The 21,859-nt window shown below is 44.0% G+C and overlaps 1 protein-coding gene across 1 annotated transcript in view; it reads right to left on the bottom strand.

Moving 5' to 3' along the window:
• Positions 1-21,332, bottom strand: part of KIDINS220 (kinase D interacting substrate 220) — a 195,928-nt gene extending 174,596 nt beyond the window's left edge. Inside the window, exon 1 of the mRNA XM_065730713.1 lies at positions 21,328-21,332. The gene's annotated coding sequence lies outside the window, so the exon portion shown is untranslated. The remainder of the gene's footprint in view (positions 1-21,327) is intronic.
• Between the last annotated feature and the right edge of the window lie 527 nt (positions 21,333-21,859).

Below are 21,859 nucleotides of genomic sequence, written 5' to 3'. Positions count from 1 at the left end.
TCCTCAGAGCTTTCTGGTTGAAAGTGTCAAGGCGGCAGCAGACCATACTGTGAAAAGGTTATTTTTATTTCTCACTTTGTTGAAGTCACTTCTGTAGGCTTACTGACTCTTAGGGAAAGTGATTTGCCACTCAGCATTAATGTGGTTAAACAGATAATTAAAGCCTCTGCCAGGTCACCGTTTCACTTTCTCACTACTTGGGCAACTCGCTTGGTTAGACATCTTAGATATCTCTGAGTGGGGAAAAGAGGAAGTCAGCATGGCCTGAGCATTCTCTCGCTCTATGAGAAGCACTTAAAAGCCTTCTGAACACATATTCTGTAAGTGAAAGGAGAAATGTTCTCAATTACTCAGGAGTTTAAACTCAAATTACACTATCAATTGACCAAACTCATTGCCTGACATGCCTTCTCCCTTGACTGCTGGCTGCTGTTAATCCATAGCCATCAGGATGGGTGTGGAAGAGGACTGATTTGCTGCTGCTTTTTGAGTGGCATAGGCCAAGCATCCCTCCCACGAGCACAGCTTATCTGCCACAGCAGAGGGAGAAGAAGTGAATGGTTTGTGACCAGGAGCTACCATGATTTAGCTCTAAAAACTGAAAGAACTCTTGCCAAAAAGCATTGGCTGCTGCACTGCCTGGGTCAGCCTCCATATAAAACAGACCCACAGTACAGATTCCTGGTGACTTTTCACTTTAGCAAGTGCCACCCACTAAAGCCAGCTCACAGCTGAAAATCTAAATCACAGCTTCACTTTGGTCACACTTCTTAGACTAATTCACCAACACTGTGCCTGTGCAGATTATTATCAGCAAAGTACAAGTTGCATTATCTCCCCACACTATAAACACTCCTCATATGGCAAACAAACTCTGTACGAAAACAGATATTGTTAGCATAAGTGAACCCACCAAGACAAAGAAGTTTAAGCAGATGGTTGTGCTCAGATTTATGCAGACTGGTGCTGGTTACATGATTTGGGGTCTGGTTCTTGATGCAGGGCTGGAGAAGCTGCTCTGTGCTCCTGTGAGTTCTGAAAGAGCAGATCCATTAAAGAAGTCTCACTGCGAAGAAACTGACCCACAGGTATTGATGGCAGTTTAGGTGAGGAAAAAATGGCTAGGTATAGTTCTGTTTGCAGACCTTCACCCACACCTGGCTGGAAGCAGCGGTCAGAGATGTAATTTAGCACAAGCCATCAGCAGCTTCTGACAATTACTCTCCATCTGAGCTGACTGCATATGTCTACAAGTTCATGACAAAAGCAGCTTTGTTTTCTTAGTCCAATATTCATACGCTTGCATGTATGAAAACATTTTAACCTTTGTGTGGCAATTGTTGAGACATGTTTTATTAAATAATAAAAAAAAAATCCTTATGGCAATTGTAGGAGATGTAATTGCTCAGTTTATGTATATAAAACCACCCCTGCCTTGCAGCCATCCAGGCGAGCAGCAGGCCTGTGCTCATTACTTGGTTTCTCCCATAGATCAAAGCCAGACAGCCCTTAAGACAAGATCCTTCCTTGCTGCAGTGCTCCCTGTAGCCATCTATCCAGAAATCACTTCCAACTGCACCGAAATTTCCCTCACACAGTAACAAAGGTTTCAATCAGCACTTGATGCTTTGGGGATCTCATCCAGGACAGAGAGGGATCTCTCTTGATCTACCAGGTCCTTGCATGATCCTCCTAACCCTGGGGAATGGTTTGTTGAGGAGGTTGCTCCAGGCAGGTGTTGTGACACCTAGACATGACTGTCTCTCAGTAACACTTTGTGGCACTCTCTTCTACTCTTTTCCCTATTTTTCCCTCTGAAAATGTGACTGGTGAAAAAGATAGGATCATGGAAAGCTCTGTGCTCGAGGCAATGTGAGTTCTTTACCAGACTGCATAGCAAGGGCTTGAAACCTAGGCACATGGAGGCCTGGTTCAGGCCTTTCAGTCAGGTCAGGCCTTCAGGAAGCCAGTCATGCGTGTGCTGAGCTCACTGGTGGCAGCGAGCAGCCTGTCTCCACATGGCACCATGCAACATGCTCAGTATGCCAGCTGAAGTCACAGGGCCCCGCATCCCTGTCAAAATGTGGCTCTTCCTCCCCACCAGCTGTATGAGGGAGGGGGGGTGGTTTGGGCCAGACAGAGCTGTGAAATACCACCATGTAATGTAGTAGGGTGGGAAGCTTGTCCGAAAGGCACAAGAGTAGGGGATGGCAAGTGAAGGATGGACACACTTAAATCCCGGCAGCTTCTGGTTTTGCTGCAGCCATGGTGCAAATTAGCAGGATAAGCACAGGAGCAGCTGAAGCAGGTGTACAAGCGCAACCTGATCTGGGCTTGCAGTCAGGCTGCCCACATGCCAGAGATCAAATATAGGGATGTAGAGGGCTGGTTCTCAGATAGCAGGCAGAAGCGTGGGCAGGAACTCACTGCCAGAACCAACCAAGTGGGCAGCTATCCCTATCAGCTGTGTGAAGCCACAGGAGAGCTTGGGACCACAATGACAGCAGGCATATCTGTCACTTCAAACCCTTTCATACGGCCTTGTCACTGCCAGGCCTGCCTCAGCTCTTCTTGTCATGGCCATAGAGCTCTTCGACTTGTTTCTTTCGTTGTCCAGGTGTCTATTTTTCCTTTGTTTCACTTTTGTTTATCTATGTGTGGTACCACAATTGTTTTATGCAGATAGCAGTAACAAGCAGGGAGAGAGGATTGTAACACTTGGAAGGTGATGTTGTGAGGAGCAGGGCTGCCAGGATGGCACTGACAAGCTGAGATGTGGGATGTAGAGTAGAGGAGGGCAGGCATGGGAAGACAAGAGGTGCACACAAGCTGGCACTGGAGGTCCCACAGCTATAAACAGCTCCACCATGGTGAGCTAAAAAAGGCGTGCATTCCTGGGGCTGGACAAGATTAGCTTTAAGGATAACAAAGAGAAGAAAGAAATAGAAAATGACACCATGTATCATTAATTTGTGTGTCATCTGGATCTGTAATCCAATTAACAAAGACAAAGGTATATGACTGTGTTAGCAAACAAACATGTCAGCTTGAGCCCACTGCCCTTAGGACCCAGAAGAGCAGTGGAAGGGAGAGCCTGGAATGATGCCTGGAATAGGGGTAGAAACTAAGAAGTGTGTGTGTCACAACTTTAATTGCATTATTACTACATTTAAGTGTCATACCTGTGTTATTTTTATTATTTGCTCTTCTGTAATAGGTAGACTAATCTAGATCTAGATCGAAACTCATGATGATTCCCAAATCAAAGTGGGAGGAGCAGAATTATACTAATGATAAACACTTGCCTTTGCTTATAGATAAATATATAGGATATGCTGCTTTTTTCCCAAAATCAAAGTTTTGAACACAACAAAATTCAGCACAGACTTTCCTTGTTTGAATAGTTCATGGAAGGATCAGAAAGAGAGGCATTACACCGAGTGGAGGCTTTGCAGAGTAAACTGGGTTTCTTGTCAAGGTACTGGTGAGAGAGCAGCTCAGCAAATGCATGGCAGAAGAGCCTACATCATCCTGATTCATCCATCCAGTTCACTACGTGACTACACTGTATTTCCCAGATTTTAAACCTGAGATTTCTTAATTTAATGTATGATCTAATTACGTACTTGTGACTCTACTATAAAATAATTGTCCTTAGTATTACTAATATAACATGTTTTCTTCTTATCAGTGTTCTGAAGTAACATCTGGATTGAAAAGAAGATTACTCAGGAGTTCAGATTTAATGCTAGTTAGTGCTTAAAGATAAACAATAGCAATTACTACTAATTGCAGGTATACATCTCTTCTTACCCAGTAAGTGCAGAGCACTTTACAAATATTGACAGAGTCAGTCTTGTAGTGCCAAGAAAACTTATGCAAGCACGGATTTCAGCACTCAATGTGAAACAAGTCTGGTAATACATGTAGTATAAGCATGTAATATTTTATGCTGACTCTTAAGCCTGTTGACTCACTGTGTAACCAAAACCTGGGTAAAGGAGCAGGGGAGTGGCTGTTTGGGATAAGCAGCAAAGGCCGTGCAACCTGGAAGGTTGCTAGGGTGGGACACTGCAAATGCAAGGCAAAAGTTTGAACTGATGTTTATTTCCTCATTTTATTTCTTTCCTATGATTGTAGATTTCCAGAAAGCAATGAGTTACACTGAGCGTGACACTGAGCAGGTTGGGCTCAACCTCTGTTCATGTCGGACTTGCATCTGCTTTGAGATGGAAAACTGGAAGAAGAGAGTACAAGAGGAATAGTGGAGAACCTAAGCAAAACCAGGCCTCCTCTGACAAGCACCTTAGGTATTTCCTTTCACAAATTAATCAAGTTGATACATAAGCATTGTAACGTTGTTTGCCCCTGTCCCTCCCATTGGAAATGTTTGGTTGTTTTGCTTTGGTTTTTTTTTTGAGTCTCATTAGTTTAGCCTCATCAGTAAAAATCACTTTGGGTACTTCAGTACCCACCTTGCACTTGAATTTGAAGAGCATGCTTCCTTACATGTGTTTCTTTAACTCAGAATTTAAAGTCCCATTCCCATTGATGGTTCTGCACTGGGAGCTGCATTTAGAGAGCACCTGGTGCTGCTGCTGCTTGCAGTGAGTTAAATCATCCCCATCTTGTTTACTTCCCTCAATGCCAGTGCACCAAAGTAATCCCAGAGAGGAAGAAGAAGAGTATGCCAGCATGGCAAGAATGGGGCAAAGAAAGATTTTGCTGCCTCATCACCCTCCCCAGCACTGCCAGTTATTAATTGCACAGTTTAAAGGCAACCAGGGGGAACAGGAGAAGGCAACTGCAAAATCACCCAGCTTATTCAATGGCTTGATTCTATTAAGGCTTTCATTTTTAAAAAATCCACTCGCTGAGTTAATTGGTATTTGACTCTACAGCTACAAACTGCTCCTTGTTATTAACATATTTTGTAAAAATTTAAATGAAAAAAATTGAAAATGACAATAAAGTGGAGCATGATTTTGTCTGCAAAAGAATGCTATATCTGTGGAAGTAATTTGCTTTAAATGCAACAATTTGCTATCACTTTGATGTGTGTGTTTAAGGTGTTCTCCTTAATTAGCCCGTTCATACATCCCTGCATTATTCTGAATTAGCTACTTAGCATTGGCTGCCCAGAATCCTGTGCTGACTTGTGCTGCTCTGCATTATGGGATTTTTTTTTTCTTTTGGCAGTGTTCTTGGATTGTTAGCAGAAAGAATGAAGATGAAATGAGCAAAGCTGTATGATTTTCTTGCAGGTATTAAATAAATGTGCACTTCAAGCCATTTCAGCCATTCAGGGTGTTTTAAGCCACGTTCAAAGCAGTCAGACAGCCCAGGGAATCCATTGCTGAGCTCTACTGCTCTTAAGAAGAAAATGACATGTTTGCATTTGGAGTAGCTTATCAATTCTTTGTTTGTAAGTAAGTACAAGTCAAATATAAAAGTGTGATTAAAACCAAGAGTCTCCGGTGCTGCCTGACATAAATCACAACCTGCCATAAGCCAATTACCAGCTCCGTCCCTCCAGGCAGGTAAGACCCATGCTTCACACTCTAAGGCACACATCATGCCATTCTGATGTTTTTTAACATCATTATCTTCCAATACAACTACATTAGAAGGTGATTTTATTCTAGTATTTTCTAAAGAAGAATGTGTGGTAAAATGGGTGGTAGAAGGTTTTTGCCTTGCAGCCAGGTGGCTCTCCTTACACTGCTGCTGCAGTTATGACATACTGTCCTGAGCAGAAAGCACTACCAGTAATTAATCTGGCAGAAATTGCTTTTTGCAATAAACCTTGTTGTACAAAAATAAGGAAAGTTGCTAGAAAGAGTTGGACAAAATAATCAAAGCATTTAAAAAAATACTTAAAAAATACTGAAAATTAAGAAATACAAGTCCATTCTGATTCTATCAAGTTTTTCTTCTTAAAATGAAAGAAGAAATATGAAAAGATTCAGGTGAAATAGTTGTTTATGAGTTTGTCAGATGGGTATGAAATGCTCTTCACTGCTCTTTGTACACAACACTTTCCCCTGAATGGCAAGATAGTAGCTTATCAGTTTGTGAAGCACAGGTCAGAAACTTAAAAGCTGTTTGCTATAGAATAAAAGATAATGCCTCTGAGTTCTTACACTTTTACTCTTTCTCTGACTGCTATTTCCTAGTACATGCTTTCCTAAATGACCAGCTGCTAAATCTCACCTTTGAACATGTTGGGGATGAAGCTGTACAACCATTTTCCTTGACCTCAGTAGAAAACAAGGTTACATTTGTGGATTAGGTCCAGCATTATATCTTCACGACAATAAGAATTTGGAAGTTGCAACATTCAGATTGGGTCTAAAGTAGTTCTGTAGACAAATTCGTTTTAAACTTACATAATGCTGGGTTGTAACTATCCTGGGTGATCAAATATCTACTGTGAAGCCCTATTGAGACAGACATTGAGTGACACTGCTGTAACTTCAGCTGGCATACATTCAGTGATAACTTGGACCAGTTCTAGCACAGACAGCAGCTTTCCCAGAAGCTGCCAATGTGCTCCTTTCATGTCTGATTCTGTCTTGGGGAACACAGCTGGACAGGAGAAGGTCTCAGCTGCAAAAAACATATTCTGGCAATGTGTTTTCTCCTGCGATTGGTCAGAAGCCCAACAATATCATGACAACTGGGCCTCTGAGGTTTTGACATTTTGAGGTTCTGACTTGCAAAATAAAATAATATTTTTGGCTGGTTTTACCACTGTTCTGATATATGTAGGCAGTGTTCAAGCATGAACAGTGGTGCTGATGTTTGGCCCAGAATGGTAAGCTCTTCATGGCCAGTAATGTAGTAAGACTTAGTAAAATACCACTTCAAAAAAAAAAAAAGCCATACATATCTGCCTATTTTTCCTGACCTGCATTATAAGTTAGCCTTCATGTCAGCTAAAAAGACAAGGAAACCATGGAGTGAACGAGGAAGCATCCAGCTCTGAGTTAGGACTGCCATTACTGAGAAGTCCTATACAGAAAAGTTACTTGTTTGTACTGCTGTTGAACTTGGAAGTCATGAAAATCAGATTCTTCAGCAGAACTAAATGAACATCCAATGATTTCAAAATTTAGTACTGCTTCCTAAACTAGGGAAATAATGAATTTCAGTGAAAAAATAATAGAGAAATATATTTGTTTTATGTCATAGAATCATAGAATCACCAAGGTTGGGAAAGACCTTCAAGATCATCCAGTCCAACTGTCCACCTCCCACCAATATTTCTCACTAAACCATGTCCTCAGTACAACATCTAAATGTTTCTTGAACACATCCATGGATGGTGACTCCACAACCTCCCCGGGCAGTCCATCCCAGCACCTGACCACTGTTTCCAAGAAGAAGTTTTTCCTAACATCCAGCCTGAATCTCCTCTGGCACAACTGGAGGCCATTCCCTCTTGTCCTATTGCAAGTTACACAGGAGAAGAGGACAACTCACACCTTGCCACAGCATCTCTGCAGGTGGTTGTGGGAAGCAACAAGGTCTCCCTTGAACCTCCTCTTCTCCAGACTAAACAATCTCAGTTCCCTCTACCACTCTCCCTAAGATTTGTGCTCCAGACCCCTCATGGCTTTGCTGCCCTTCTCTGGACATGCTCCAGGGCCTCAATGCTTTCTTGTAGTCAGGGGACAAAAACTGAAGGAAGATGTGGCCTCATCAGAGCTGAGTCAGTACTGAAGGAAGATGTGGCCTCATCAGAGCTGAGTACAGAGAGATGATCACTTTCCTGCTCCTGCTGGCAACGCTGTTTCTGATGCAGCCAGGATGCCATCGGTCTTCTTGGCCACCTGGGCACACTGCTGCCTCATGTTCAGCCGAGCGTCCACCAACACCCTCAGCTCCATTCCCTCCACACCGTCCTCCAGCCACTCTGCCCCAAGCCTGCAGCGTTGCCTGGGGTTGTCGTGGCCAAAGTGCAGGACACAGCACTTGCTCTGGTTGAACTTCATCCCATTGGCCTCAGCCTGGTGATCCAGCCTGCCCATGTCCCTCTGTAGGGCATTCCTACCCCCAGGCAGATCGACATTTCCTCCCAGCTTTGTGTCATCTGCAGACTTACTGAGGGTGCACTCCATGCCCTCGTCCAGGTCATCAGTACTGAACAGGACAGGCCCCCAGTACTGATCACCTGGGAACACTTCTCATGACTGGTCTCTGTCCGCATTCAAGTCCACTCACCACCACGCTCTGGGCCCAGCCCCCCAGCCAGTTCTTTACCCAGCAAGGGCGTACCTGTCCAAGCCACGGGCTGACAGCTCCTCCAGAGCAATACTTTGGCAGACAGTGTCAAAGGCTTTTCTGAACTCTCAGTACACTATGTCAGCAGCCCTTCCCTCATCCCCCAAGCAGGTCACTAGACCATAGAAGGAGATGAGGTTGGTCAGTCAGGAGCTGCCTTTCATGAACCCATGCTGACTGGGCCTGATCCCCAGCTTGTCCTGCCCGTGATGTGTGATCTCACTCAAGATGATCTAGAATATTCATTTGAGGTTCAAAGCAGCACATATGTTGATGGAATGTAGATGTAAAATTGCAGGACTGTGTCACAAAATGGGAAATATACATTTTAAGAGAATGTTTATGAAAAGAGTTTTGTCTGCAGGGTTTTATCTTCCACATTGATTTTTTGGAAACAAGTCAACAGTTTCTGGGACACACTAACATCAGTCTGTTAACACATCTGATATCTTTCATACTGAAGTGTGGCTCTGCTCATACAACATGAAGCACGTATTACATAGGTTATGTGTCTGCCCAGAATGGGATTTGTACTTGTCACTCCCAGCCACTGGATTTCACTGCACAGTGCATTGCCACGAGGCTCCAGCAGCACTTTCCATTGAGCCTATTGCCTCTGCCTTCCAGTATTCACACCAACTGCCATTATGTCTCAGTAAGTGGCTTCATTCACTTGTATTCACTCATTATCTTCCCAAGAGATGGAGATCTCTTTCAAATCTTAGCCTATAATGACCTCAAACTGGCAGTTTTCAGAAATACCAAGAAGTTGATTAAAAGATTCATGTTGAAAATTATTTTAAAATGTCCATTAATTTTGAAACATCTGCCTAAATACTGTAAAAAGATGAATAAGTTTTTATTAATTTGCACATAAAAAGTTCCACCGAAGTATTACCATGACCCACATCGCCCAGAAGTGTTAGTGGACTTCTCTGTTTCACTGAAAGATAAAATGAAATTTTAACAATTAGCTGGAAGAAGCTAACAGGAGTGGTTGTGTGATCAGTATTAAATAGTACTTTCCTTCTGTGTCTATTATCATATTGCTGTTCCCTGGACATCTGTGATGATTCAAGTGTATGACATCTAACAGCTATGCTTTATAGCTGTACCAGACATAAAGAGCTCGTGTTAACAAGTAAGAGTTTTCATACCAACAGAAACACACACACAAGTGGTTTCTTTATTCTAAGGGACTGAAGCAGAAGTTTTATTTATGCAGATGCACTGAATTTGGTAAGATCGTTTAACTGCACTTAACTAAACCTTAATCCTGCAGACAGCACTTCAGCACGAGTTAATACGCCTTAATGACAGTTACAATATAGCATTGCAGGCACCATAGCGAAGTTATAAAATCAATCACATTTATGTAACATCTGTTGCCTAAGTACCTCCAAGCACTTTACAAATGTTAACTAACAAGAAGCCTGCCCATGCTGTTTTTGAAGTCAGTGGCAGCCTTCCAGTTGTCCTTTGAAGGAGCAGGCACAGGCTCCGAGCTGTACAATAACTAAAAGTAGGTTAAGGATCTCTATATTCATTGGGAAGGGAGGAGGGAGAAGAACAGAACCCAAAATGCCTGTCTCTAACTGTAGGACTGCATTTCCCTGGACAAAAAAAAAAAAAAAAAAGTAGTATAATTCACAATTAAGACTGCAAAAAGAGCGATAAAGCAGCATCTTCTCACAAAGACTATTGTTGCCCTAGAATGTGATCTTTTTCTTACTCCAAAAACAACAAACAGAGATGAAGTTGGGCTTCCCGGGATATTCCCAGCCAGTGGCTGCAGCTGCCCAGCAAACAGCTTCTCTCTGGAAAGAGATGCTGGTTTCCTTCCTCTTTGAGGCTTTTTCTATCCAATTGTACATTTCCAGAAGTGCAGTTCCTTTGCCTTGAAATTTCCTCTGCCTGTGACTAACATGGTTTTAAATCAATGCTCTTGGCTTCTTGAGCCATGGTAAGTAACCTTATGAAGAACAAAGTCAGTATAGCTTTGCACTTTCACACTGAAATGCTTTCCTAGTAGCAGCCCCCTGTGCTGATTGCCATTTCAGGCAACCCTTCTGGCATCTTTCTTCACTCCAGTTCCCAGGGCAGCCAGTGGAGCCTCCTTTGTGCCTCAGGGTTGTCTCTGGGGTCCGCATGGAGGCAGGAAGGTCATGGTGCTGTCAGAAGCTGGAGACTTGATTGTCCTGAATAGAAAGATAAATGTGCAGTTAAATAGCAGCACTTCAACAGGGACTGCAACACAATTGTATGGAGAATACTATCAAAGCAAATAAAAGAAAGCAAGGGCCTTCCAGAGCCAATTTCACTGTTGTCTCAAAACAGAAAGTCCCAACAATGTATCTGAAATGAAGGAACCAGAAAATAGCCCGTAGTAATTTTCCACTAGGAAAATGTGCTGTAGGCTTTAGAAGATTGAATTAATTTTTGGCAAATTATGACCCCATGTAACCTAAGGCACATGTACAGGTAGCTACGATGACCCACCCACGTGACATAGGAAACAGTCATGGAATCATAGAATCATGGAATTTCCCAATTTGGAAGGCTCACAGTGGTCATCGAGTCCAACTCCTGGCCCCAGACCCAGAATTCAAACCCTATGTCTGAGAATATTGACCAAACACTCCTTGAACTCTGCAGCCTGGGGCCGTGCCCACTGCCCTACAGAGCCCATCCATGCCCACCGCCCTCTGGTGAAGAACCTTTCCTTAATACCCAACACGACTGCCCCCGATGCAGCTCTGTGCCATTCCCATGGCACATGATGAAACAGAAAGTTCCTATGGTACTCTATGTGGCACGTGGTCAACGCAGTTCAATGGGAAGAGTTGCTACAGCAGTTAGGACCAGTATTGATTAGGTCATCCAACCTTTACAGAAAACCATTATGTGAACATCCTTACAGAAATGTGGTCCTGTTTGGCAGTGCTGTGGAGGGAACAACACAGTGCTACGCACTGCATTATGATTCATTCTCACAAGAGGATTTAAATTGGTATTTTTTTGTGGGTACAGACATCTTTCTGCCTTACCAGTCACGTTATACCTTTTCTTTTAATATACCCTAAATAGCATCAGCTTTGGGGATGTGAAAGTGTTACTTATCTCTGCAATAGGATCTCCTCCCATTTCTGGCCACATTTACTGCCTGCCTTCCAGTCTGCATTCTGTTCACCATCCATCTTCATTGACTTTTCCCCTGCACCAGTGCAAGATCAGAACACCACAGGAAATTAAACATAGTGCATATAAATCATGTTTATTGTTGCCTCGGACACAAAAAGATAAAAAGACTCAGTAAGAAAGGCACGATGACTCACATTTTTATTAGTATATTCAGTTTTTCATGAAGCTGAGTCTTCATAAAGAAAATGGTTTAATTGGACCACTGAGATGTTGAAGAATTCAAACATTCCACAGAATCCAGACTGTTTATCTTCTGAAACCTCAGTTTCTGATTTTCCATAGCACTTACAATCATGAGGGAAAGAACTTTTCATTTTTCAGAGAACATGACGTATTTCTAAAAGCTGGAAAGGTTCTGTGAAGGCAGAATGCACCTCAGCTGCAGCACTGGGGGCAGGGAGGTGGTGCTCACATCTCAGGGCGGCCTTACCCAGGGAGCAGGCAGGTGGCCAAAACAAAACAACCAATTGCATCAGAAACTCATCATATTGGGACTGGAAAGTATTATTCAAATACAGTTTAAACTAGTCATGTTGGAATACAGCCTTCATGCAATTATCCCTAATAAAATCAGATACACTATTTCCTTGCTTACAGGATAGTTGTTAACCGTAGTTCTCTTTGCGCAGCAAATGGGAGGATCTGTTTCCTTGGCTGCATCTAGCTTCAATTCCCTTCCAGAAGGAGAATCACCTGTGTTAAAAAAGACCTTCAAGATAATTGAGTCTAACTGTCAACCTATATCCACACGTCTCTTGAACACCTTGAGGGTGTTTGACCATCTCTCTGTGAAGTGATCCTATGCTCCCCCAAATGTACAACAGCAGACATTTCTCACCCAAGAGTCATACGATGCAAACGCAAAGTCCTTTCCACCACAGATACTCAAATCCCCCACCTGCCCTGGGTATTGCAGCTCTGTGGCAGGCAAAACATGACATAAGCCTCAGCTGTACAGCCTGTGTAGTGGAGCTACTCCTACCAAGCTTGCAGGAGCAGTGCGCAGCTTCCTGACAGGAGCTGACTGGCTGCTCTGTCACTGCATTTCTCTGCTTCTTCCTGAGCAAGTGGAAGCCATCATCTAAGCCTCCTCTGCTTGTATCCTTACAGCATCTTTCATTGCCTTCCTTGTTGACCGCTGCTACTTGGCCAGCATTTAAGGACTGATAATCAACAAAATATGAATGCTCCAGGTGTATTCCCTGAGAGATCTCCTCCATGTTTTTTGTAGAAGCTGCAGGGACAAATCTGTGTGTGGGGTTGAGAAAATGCGTGCTCAGTCTGAAACTGATCATGTTAACAGAGGTTAATACTTAAAAAGCTACTAATTCAAGTTTTAAAATAAAACACATTTTTCTTTCTGTGAACACAGCAGTCATTTCCAAGCAGCAGTGAGCCATACTAGGACATGAATGCTGCTAAGGATGGCTATGGATGCTGTGATGGATGGCTATAAGCTCTTGAGAAGAGACAGGCAAGGAAGCAGGGGCAGTGGCATGGCTCACTATGCTAGAGAGTGTTTTGATAGGTTCATAGGTTCATAGGTTCATAAGGTTGGAAAGGACCTACAAGATCATCTAGTCCAACCATCCTCCTATCACTATCCCTACCCAACTAAATCAAATCCCTTAGCACCTCATCTAAACGCTTCTTGAACAGCGCTAGGGATGGTGCCTCAACCACCTCCCTAGGCAGGCCATTCCAGTGCCTGACCACTCTTTCAGAGAAAACATGTTTCCTCAGGTCTAATCTAAATCTTCCCCGGCACAACTTGTGGCCATTCCCTCTCGTCCTGAATGATGTTGCTGACCTCAGGGCTGGAAGTGATAAAATTGAGCCTCTATGAGTAAGGCCCAGGGGGAGGGCTAATAAAGCTGACATCCTAGTGGGGGTTTGTTATAGACCACCTAACCAGCATTAAGAGACAGATGAAGCACTGTATGAACACCTGGCCGAAGTGTGATCACTAGCCCTTGTTCTCATGGCGGACTTCAACTTCCCTGGTATGTACTGGAAATATACTATGTTGTGGAAGAAGCAGTCTAGGAGGTTTCTAGAGTGTGTGGATTATAACTTCCTGATGCAGCTGGTAAGAGTGCCTACCAGGGGAGATGCCCCCTAGATGTGCTGTTCACAAACAGAGAAGGACTGGTTGCAGGTGTGGAGGTTGAGAGCTGTCTTGAGAAGAGTGACCACGAAGTGGTAAAGTACTTGATCCTTGGTGAACTCAGCAAAACTACTACTCTGCTTCCAGAGAGTGGACTTTGATCTATTCAGGACACTGGAAGGAAGGGTCCCTTGGGATTCAGTCCTGACGGGTAACGGGATCCAGGAAGGCTGGTCACTCCTCAAGGGGGAAGTCTTAAAGGCAAAGGAACAGGCTGTCCTTCTGTGCCATAAGATGAGCCACATGGGAAGAACAGTGAACCTTTTCTGAGACTCCAGGAGAAGAAGAGAGTCTATCTTCTGTGGATGAAGAGATGGGCAACTTGTGGAGAGTACAAAGAAGTTGTTAAGATGTGGAGGGAGAAAATTAGAAAGGCAAAAGCCAAGCCTGAACTCAACCAGGCAACTGTAGTAGTAAAGAAGAAAATCTTTGTTAAAACAAGTTAACAGTAAGAGGAGGGTTAAGGAGAACCTCCATCCTTTACAGGATGTGTCCGGGAACATGTCCACTGAGGATAGGAAAAGGAGGCAGAACTCAGTTCGTTCTTTCCACTTGTCTTTAAAAGTCAGACCAATCATTCTTGGGTTACTCTAACCCCTGACCTGGAAGTCTGGGATGGGGAGAAGAATAAATCCCCCTACAATTCAGGTGGGAACAGTTAAGAGACCTACTACTCCACTGGGACTGCCACAAGTCCATGGGGCCAGATGGGATCCATCTGAGGGTACAGAGGGAGATGATGGAGGTGATTGCTAAGCTGCTGTCCATCCTATATCAGCATTCCTGGAAAACTGGAGAGGTCTTCAGGGATTGGAGACTTGCCAGCATGGCTCCAATCTAAAAGAAGGGTCATGAATCGGATCTGGGGAACTCCAGGCCTGTCAGCCTGACCTTGGTGCCAGGGAAGGTTATGGAACAGATGTTCTTGTGAGATCACACATCATGGGCAGGACAAGCTGGGGATCAGGCCCAGTCAGCATGGGTTCATGAAAGGCAGCTCCTGACTGACCAACCTCATCTCCTTCTATGGTCTAGTGACCTGCCTGGGGGATGAGGGAAGGGCTGCTGACATAGTGTACTGAGAGTTCAGAAAAGCCTTTGACACTGTCTGCCAAAGTATTGCTCTGGAGGAGCTGTCAGCCCGTGGCTTGGACAGGTACGCCCTTGCTGGGTAAAGAACTGGCTGGGGGGCTGGGCCCAGAGCGTGGTGGTGAGTGGACTTGAATGCGGACAGAGACCAGTCATGAGAAGTGTTCCCAGGTGATCAGTACTGGGGGCCTGTCCTGTTCAGTACTGATGACCTGGACGAGGGCATGGAGTGCACCCTCAGTAAGTCTGCAGATGACACAAAGCTGGGAGGAAATGTCGATCTGCCTGGGGGTAGGAATGCCCTACAGAGGGACATGGGCAGGCTGGATCACCAGGCTGAGGCCAATGGGATGAAGTTCAACCAGAGCAAGTGCTGTGTCCTGCACTTTGGCCACGACAACCCCAGGCAACGCTGCAGGCTTGGGGCAGAGTGGCTGGAGGACGGTGTGGAGGGAATGGAGCTGAGGGTGTTGGTGGACGCTCGGCTGAACATGAGGCAGCAGTGTGCCCAGGTGGCCAAGAAGACCGATGGCATCCTGGCTGCATCAGAAACAGCATTGCCAGCAGGATCAGGGAAGTGATCATCTCTCTGTACTCAGCTCTGATGAGGCCACATCTTCCTTCAGTACTGACTTCAGTTTTTGTCCCCTGACTACAAGAAAGCATTGAGGCCCTGGAGCATGTCCAGAGAAGGGCAGCAAAGCTGTGAGGGGTCTGGAGCACAAATCTTAGGGAGAGTGGTAGAGGGAACTGAGATTGTTTAGTCTGGAGAAGAGGAGGTTCAAGGGAGACCTTGTTGCTTCCCACAACCACCTGCAGAGATGCTGTGGCAAGGTGCGAGTTGTCTTCTTCTCCTGTGTAACTTGCAATAGGACGAGAGGGAATGGCCTCCAGTTGTGCCAGAGGAGATTCAGGCTGGATGTTAGGAAAAACTTCTTCTCGGAAACAGTGGTCAGGTGCTGGGATGGACAAGCAGCCCTTCACCACCAACATTCTGTTGATATGCACCACAATGTGCAGTTTATTGCTGAACTGTTTGCTATTTCTTAATTTATTTTTAATCAGTTACTATTAAACACTTAAGCAAGGGCAGTCTCTGGAAGGACGCTGGCCCTGGGCTTTAGGAAGGAGCCAATATTTTCACTGCCAGTTTATAATTTCTGCCCTCTAGCATAAGGCAGAATACAGACTCCAGAATAAGGCATTAACATTTTATTTCTAATGTTTGGCTGGCTATGGATAATAGATTTAAACTGTTATAGTCCTAATGAGTTCACTACAGTAACTTAATTAAGCAATTGAACATGACAGGCAATGCATTGTAGGGGGATTATTGCATGCCTTTAGTAAAAAAAAAAAAAAAAAAAACACCAAAAAACAAAAAGAAAGGGATTTCAGCAACCAAGAACCCTCTGAAAACAAATCTCCTGTCCACCTCACTGAAACTAAAGAAAACAGAGAAGAATTTTATCTGCATAAGCCAGATACACATCACCAGCACTTTTCTGAAAGAAGCTTCAATATATCTGTGCTAGTAATGACTTACAAGTTAAGACCTCATCTCCAGGTTTTCATTAGGTGACATGACAACATGACATTGATTTTAAGCTACATGAATTAGAATTAAAAGTACCAGTAATTATAAAACCTTACATTTAGATTTTGGAAAAGGAATTCAAAAATTGCAAAGTCAGAGTTAAACCAACAGGATCTGAAGCTACATTTCTTTCTGGAGTTTCTGAGATCAGTATGCTGGTCACTGCACAGAGAAACAAATAATAGACTTTGATTAAATCTGTCTCAGTCTGGAGCAATGAAACAAAGAACAACATGGAGGGTATTGCATTTAAGCTTGCAATTGGAGTATGTTTAGGATTCCTTTTAATCTCTGCTCTTCTATTTGAGCTCTACTACAAGGCCTCATTGGGCTGTACTCAGTCTTCAGAAGCAGAAGTGCACTGAAGTGTTTCTGCTGGAAACCTGATTAGTGTCAGGTGCAGATAGGAGTTAGGTGTAAACATATTCATTTAACATGGACTGTAGTGGTACTGCATAGTATTTGGAGGGCTATTCAAAGACCAAACTATGAACTTCATTCTAAATTTCATTCCTACATGCCATCCCTACACTTATCATTGATGTAAAACCTATCAAATATCCCCGTCACATCTTATTTTTGGCAATGATAAATTGCATCTTCACAGCAGCATATGTGTCCATTGAAGAACAGCAGATCAAAAGATGAAGATGTTCAACTTATCCCAGAGTTACAAGCAGCCAGAATGAAGAAGACACCACTCCTATTTAGTTACACCTCAACAACCACTGATAGACAAACCTGTGCTGGTGAAGGAGAAAGAGAGCAGCCATGGAGCCCTTAGTCCTATTCATCTCACACCACCCCTAGATGCTGCACAGGCATTCCAGCAACCCCATCATCAGAGCGAGCACTGACATTCCCATTTATTTTCCTTCCCTGTTATCTGTCTTAATCACATTTGGAACATACTGTGCTTTCTATGTTTAGACCTCTAATTAGTTTACTCAATAGGGTAAGTATAATCATGCTCATTTTGAACCATTGTGAGAGGATGAAACAATTTGCCCAACACCTCACAGCAATTCATTTATATATATATGCTTTTATATCTGTGGCAACCCTAATAATGGATTCCTCTTAGCAATATGTTGTAGCAATGAATCTTATGTTAGCTGTGATCCGCACCTCACTATCAACATCTCCCAGCAAGCTCCACAAAGGACTTGTGCCCACCTTGCACCAGGGTGTGCAAAGGGTGGGATGTGCCCAGCAGCTGGAACAAAGCTATCTGCCTCATTCCCTGCAAGGACCTGAAAAAAGACTTAGGAATTTTCCCTGTTTACTCTAATAATGCAGAAACAAAAACCCAGAAGCGTGCTGACACTTAATTTCTCCCAGTTAGTTGTTCTCAGAACAAATTCATCACTTAACTTGTCCCCATGGACTGATAAAGTGATACATGTGGAAGTTAAGTAAGCTTGTGCTCCTTCTTTTCAGGTCTGTTTTGTTGAAGTGTTCTTAAAGAAGAGGAGGCATAAAGGAACCTTCAGCAAAGTGTCTGGCCAGCAGCTCAGCACTGTGTTTCACTCAGCACAGTCACTACCCTGCGGCACACAAAACCCCCGCTTCCCTTCGGCCAGACTGACTTTTAAGAAGCTTTTCCATCAGAGCACACAATTTGGTCTGCGTGTCCTCTTTTGTATCCATTATTATCTCACAGTGTGGGCTATAAAACCAAGCTTCCTTCTGTGGTGCCAACTGGCATCTGTCACCACTCACTCCTTATCGGCTACCCCTGCCAGATCCCAGCATTAAAGGAGGCCATGCCACGCTATCGTTGGGATTAGACCTAATGCACTGAGTTCTCCCTGCCCTGTTTATTTTTATCAACTTATTCAGATTTCCAGTCTGGGCATCCGAGCTCCAGAAATTCTGGGTGCCTTTCTGCTTCCCAGCTTTAAGGAGCAGCACATCCGCGCAGACGCAGATCCCCACTGCCCTCCCTCCTTACTGTGTGCATTACGGGGTTCGTGGAGGAGGTGCAAAATCCTGCAGTGAGGGAGAGGCAGCCCTGGCAGGGTGACTTCCACACCACTGCCACGCGTGCCCAGGGGTCGGGAGGAGGACTAGGGGACACAGGGAAGGGCAGCTGCCTGCCTGCGATGCCATTCTGCTAATGCTCTGCAGCTCCCGACTGGAAATAAGAGATAATGAGATAAACAGCCCGGTTCCCAAGTGTGGAGGAAAGCAAACGCCTCACTGCAAAGACAGAAAGCATCTGGTGGCTGCTGAATGCTAGTGCAGGGTGATCTCCACTCACTTCTGTAAGTGTTCTGGACACATCCATATTGCCTCTTACTGGGTGTTTCTGACGGAAATACACTGCAGTGTTAGAAGACGTTTTCCTTCACAGCCACAGTGAATTTCTCCCCCGATTTCTCCCACTATTCCCTTTCTTACTACTGCACAAGATTTGTATGCTTTTTTATTGTTTACACCTTCTCTAATATTTATTTGCTTGTTAAGTTCCTCAGTCCTTCTCTACCAAATTTAAATTGAACCCTATGAACTTTTTGATGTATTAACGAGGGTCTGAGAATAATACAAACATCAGGCTTACAGTGAGGAAAACAAAGCTAATGAAGTTGAGGAAAAAATGAAAACTAAGCAAACTTCCAAGGTAAAATGTTGTGGAATTCTTCCACAGACTGTTTTCAATAGCAAAAATATGTACAAGTCCAGAAAACAATGAGAGTTGTGGAGGAAAACCAGTTTCGATGCTATGAAACACAAAGGTACCTCCTCTGGGCAGCTCAGCTGCACACCAGTAAGGATAGGACGTGAAAGAGGAAGAACCCAAGTCAGCTTCCTTGCTGCTACCCAAGCATCTTGCTTTGGCCAGAGTCAGGCAGAGGCTGATGAACCAGAGGTACCTCTGGCCTGATTCAGGGCATCAGCTCTATGTGTTTTTATTGTCCGTGCTGGATGGGTGGATTACTGTTCGTTTGCTTCCATTTGTAAACTGCACCCAGAGGACAAAGTACTGTGTTCATCACACCATCTCTGGGACTGAAGTCAGGGAAGGAGTTTCAGAAGAGCTACTCGAGGTACGTCCTCATGCAGGTAAGTGCACAGCAGGGGGATGGAGGCTGCTGAGCAGCCCAGCATTTGCACAGCCCTGCCTGCCACAGCAGCTTGGTGCTGGAAGCAGTGTGTATAATCCAGCTCCATCGTCCTCCGCAGCAGGGTGCCCCGCTCACCAGAGCTCAGGACATTGCTCCTTATGAGCAAAACATCAGCACCCTGCAGTGCAACACCGCTTATGGCAGCTGAGGAGCCCCGCGTTCCCTGCGTGAAGTTTGTCAGGATGAGCTCCAGGTCACTGGCTGAGGTTTCACTAATTGAAGCTTACACATTCAGGCCACTGCATCTTAGTTTCCTATTCATAGGTTCCACTTTTCTCACTTTCCTCTTTTTCTGTTTCACTCAGCTGTGATGCTTGGCTTGTATCATTCATGGCAGGAAGTAGTGGAGGGTAGCCAGCAAAAGGTGAAACAGTCGATGGAGACTCACGGACACAAGAACAGTTTTCAGTTTTCTGTTTCCTTATGAAGTAACAGAAAACTACATTTATTTAGATCAAGGACGAGGAATTCGGTATTGGATTTAACATCTTCAATTTTCCTCTGTGGAATAGTAAAACCAAATCAGACCAACGATGTTTCAAAACAAAAGAAACCAAAAATTCTACAACCTTTGCTTGTCCCTATAAGATTAAACTCAGCGATCTATTTATTAGAAATATCAAGCCCAAACACTTATACCACTCCCTACTGGGAGATAAATTGTCCAGAGCTGTCAGCCCTCGGCTCGATTCATTGCCACCTCTGGCACGAGCAAGCCACTGCAGATTGCAGTCCTCACCAGGAAGGTATGGGCTCCATTTGTTCACAGCAGATCTAGAATCACATCCCAATATTTTCTTTAAACTCTTTGAGTTTTTCAGTCTTATACCTTCAGATAGTTTATGCCGATTTGTCTCCAATATAACAGCTGTAGGATTCAGTGACCAATTAAAGGCTATTTTCATAAATGTATAATGTATTCTGTGATCGCCTGACTTGGACTAAAATGGTGATAAACTTCTGTTTTTTACCCCTGCAATGCAATTCAGCCTATTTTTTTGTGCCCTTTTTGTACCTAACAGCTTCAGTAAAGCAGCCCCTGAATTTGCTGTACTTGAGCCCCACCTCCTCCTGGACATAAAGACCTGAGAGCTGGAGACAACATGTAAGGAACAATCACAGGGTGGAAACTTGGGCCTTTAAAGGACGCTGTAGGGTTTCCAAAAAGAATCCAAACTGTTTCCGGCAGATTGAAATATCTCCCTTTCTCCAGCAGGCAACGTCAAAGCTTCATCAACTCTGAAAGGAAGACATCTTTGTTTCTTAAAGACCATGGTGATACAAAGCTGGGAGGAATGGCTGACACGACAGAAGGCTGTGCTGCCTTTCAGAGAGACCTGGACAGGCTGGAGAGTTGGCCACAGAAGAACCAGATGAGGTTTAACTAGAGCAAGTGTAGAGTCTTGCACCTAGGGTGGAATTACTGCACTGGGAGCTGCTTTGGCAGGGGGTTGGACTTCTCTAGAGGTCCCTTCCAACCCCTACAATTCTGTGATTCTGTGATCATTGCCATAACTGACTCAGTTATTAGCAAAAGCTGCAAAATAAATACTTAGTGGATGTAGACCATTTTTGAAGGCAGGAATACTGGGTATTTTTAAATTAAGACATCCAGTGCTTTCTCCATCCTTTGATAACAAAAATCACATTCTTAATTGTACTTTGCAGGTCCGCTTTTCTTCCTCGACATGCCTCCAGGATATTGTGTCATGTTCTGAGCCTCTGTTCACCAGCAAACAAAGAGAAGGACTGCAGTTCATCTTTCCATAAGCAATGAAACATATCACTGAATGCTCCCAAGGACAAATACTGCCAGCTGCAGACATTCCCCAATGTGCTTCAATCCTCTTTTACTGTACTTCATTTCTCTTTCCACCCCATAAAATATAGGGGAAGACACCACACTAAATCAATTCATACCTGCTGGGGTCAGTTTTCAAGAGCTCAGGAATAAATGAACCTTCTTCATCTATTTGCCTTCATCGTATTAAACCAAAGCCAGATTATGTTAAATTAAATATTTGATCATCTTGAAATTATCTTAGTACAGGTGTCTGTGGTATTCAGCAACTCATAAACATATGTTTATACAAATAGTTTCATGTGTGAGATACATACAGTGTTTCTGGGGGATGCTCAAGCACTGACATCCTGATGTGTGTTTGTACATGCAGGATCAGGAGCACAGCTTTCTGGAAAGTCATTTCTAGACAGGAAAACGATGTGCTGCATCTCACACTGTGACAGATCCCGTAGTAATACCAAAATCTTCCTGCAAGAGTGTGACTCAGAACAGTCTTGACTGTCAGCATGAGTAAGGGATCAAAGGCTCAGAAAAAAAAAGGAGTATCAAAGCGAGGAGCCGCAGCTTCCTAACTATTCTGTGGTACA

The sequence above is a fragment of the Cyrtonyx montezumae genome, unplaced genomic scaffold (genome assembly GCF_038088225.1).
Source record: "Cyrtonyx montezumae isolate F1298 unplaced genomic scaffold, pur_monq_1.0 scaffold_13, whole genome shotgun sequence".
NCBI lineage: Eukaryota > Metazoa > Chordata > Aves > Galliformes > Odontophoridae > Cyrtonyx > Cyrtonyx montezumae.
The sequence above is the reverse complement of the archived record's forward strand: the minus strand, read 5'-3'. Positions and strand labels throughout refer to the sequence as shown.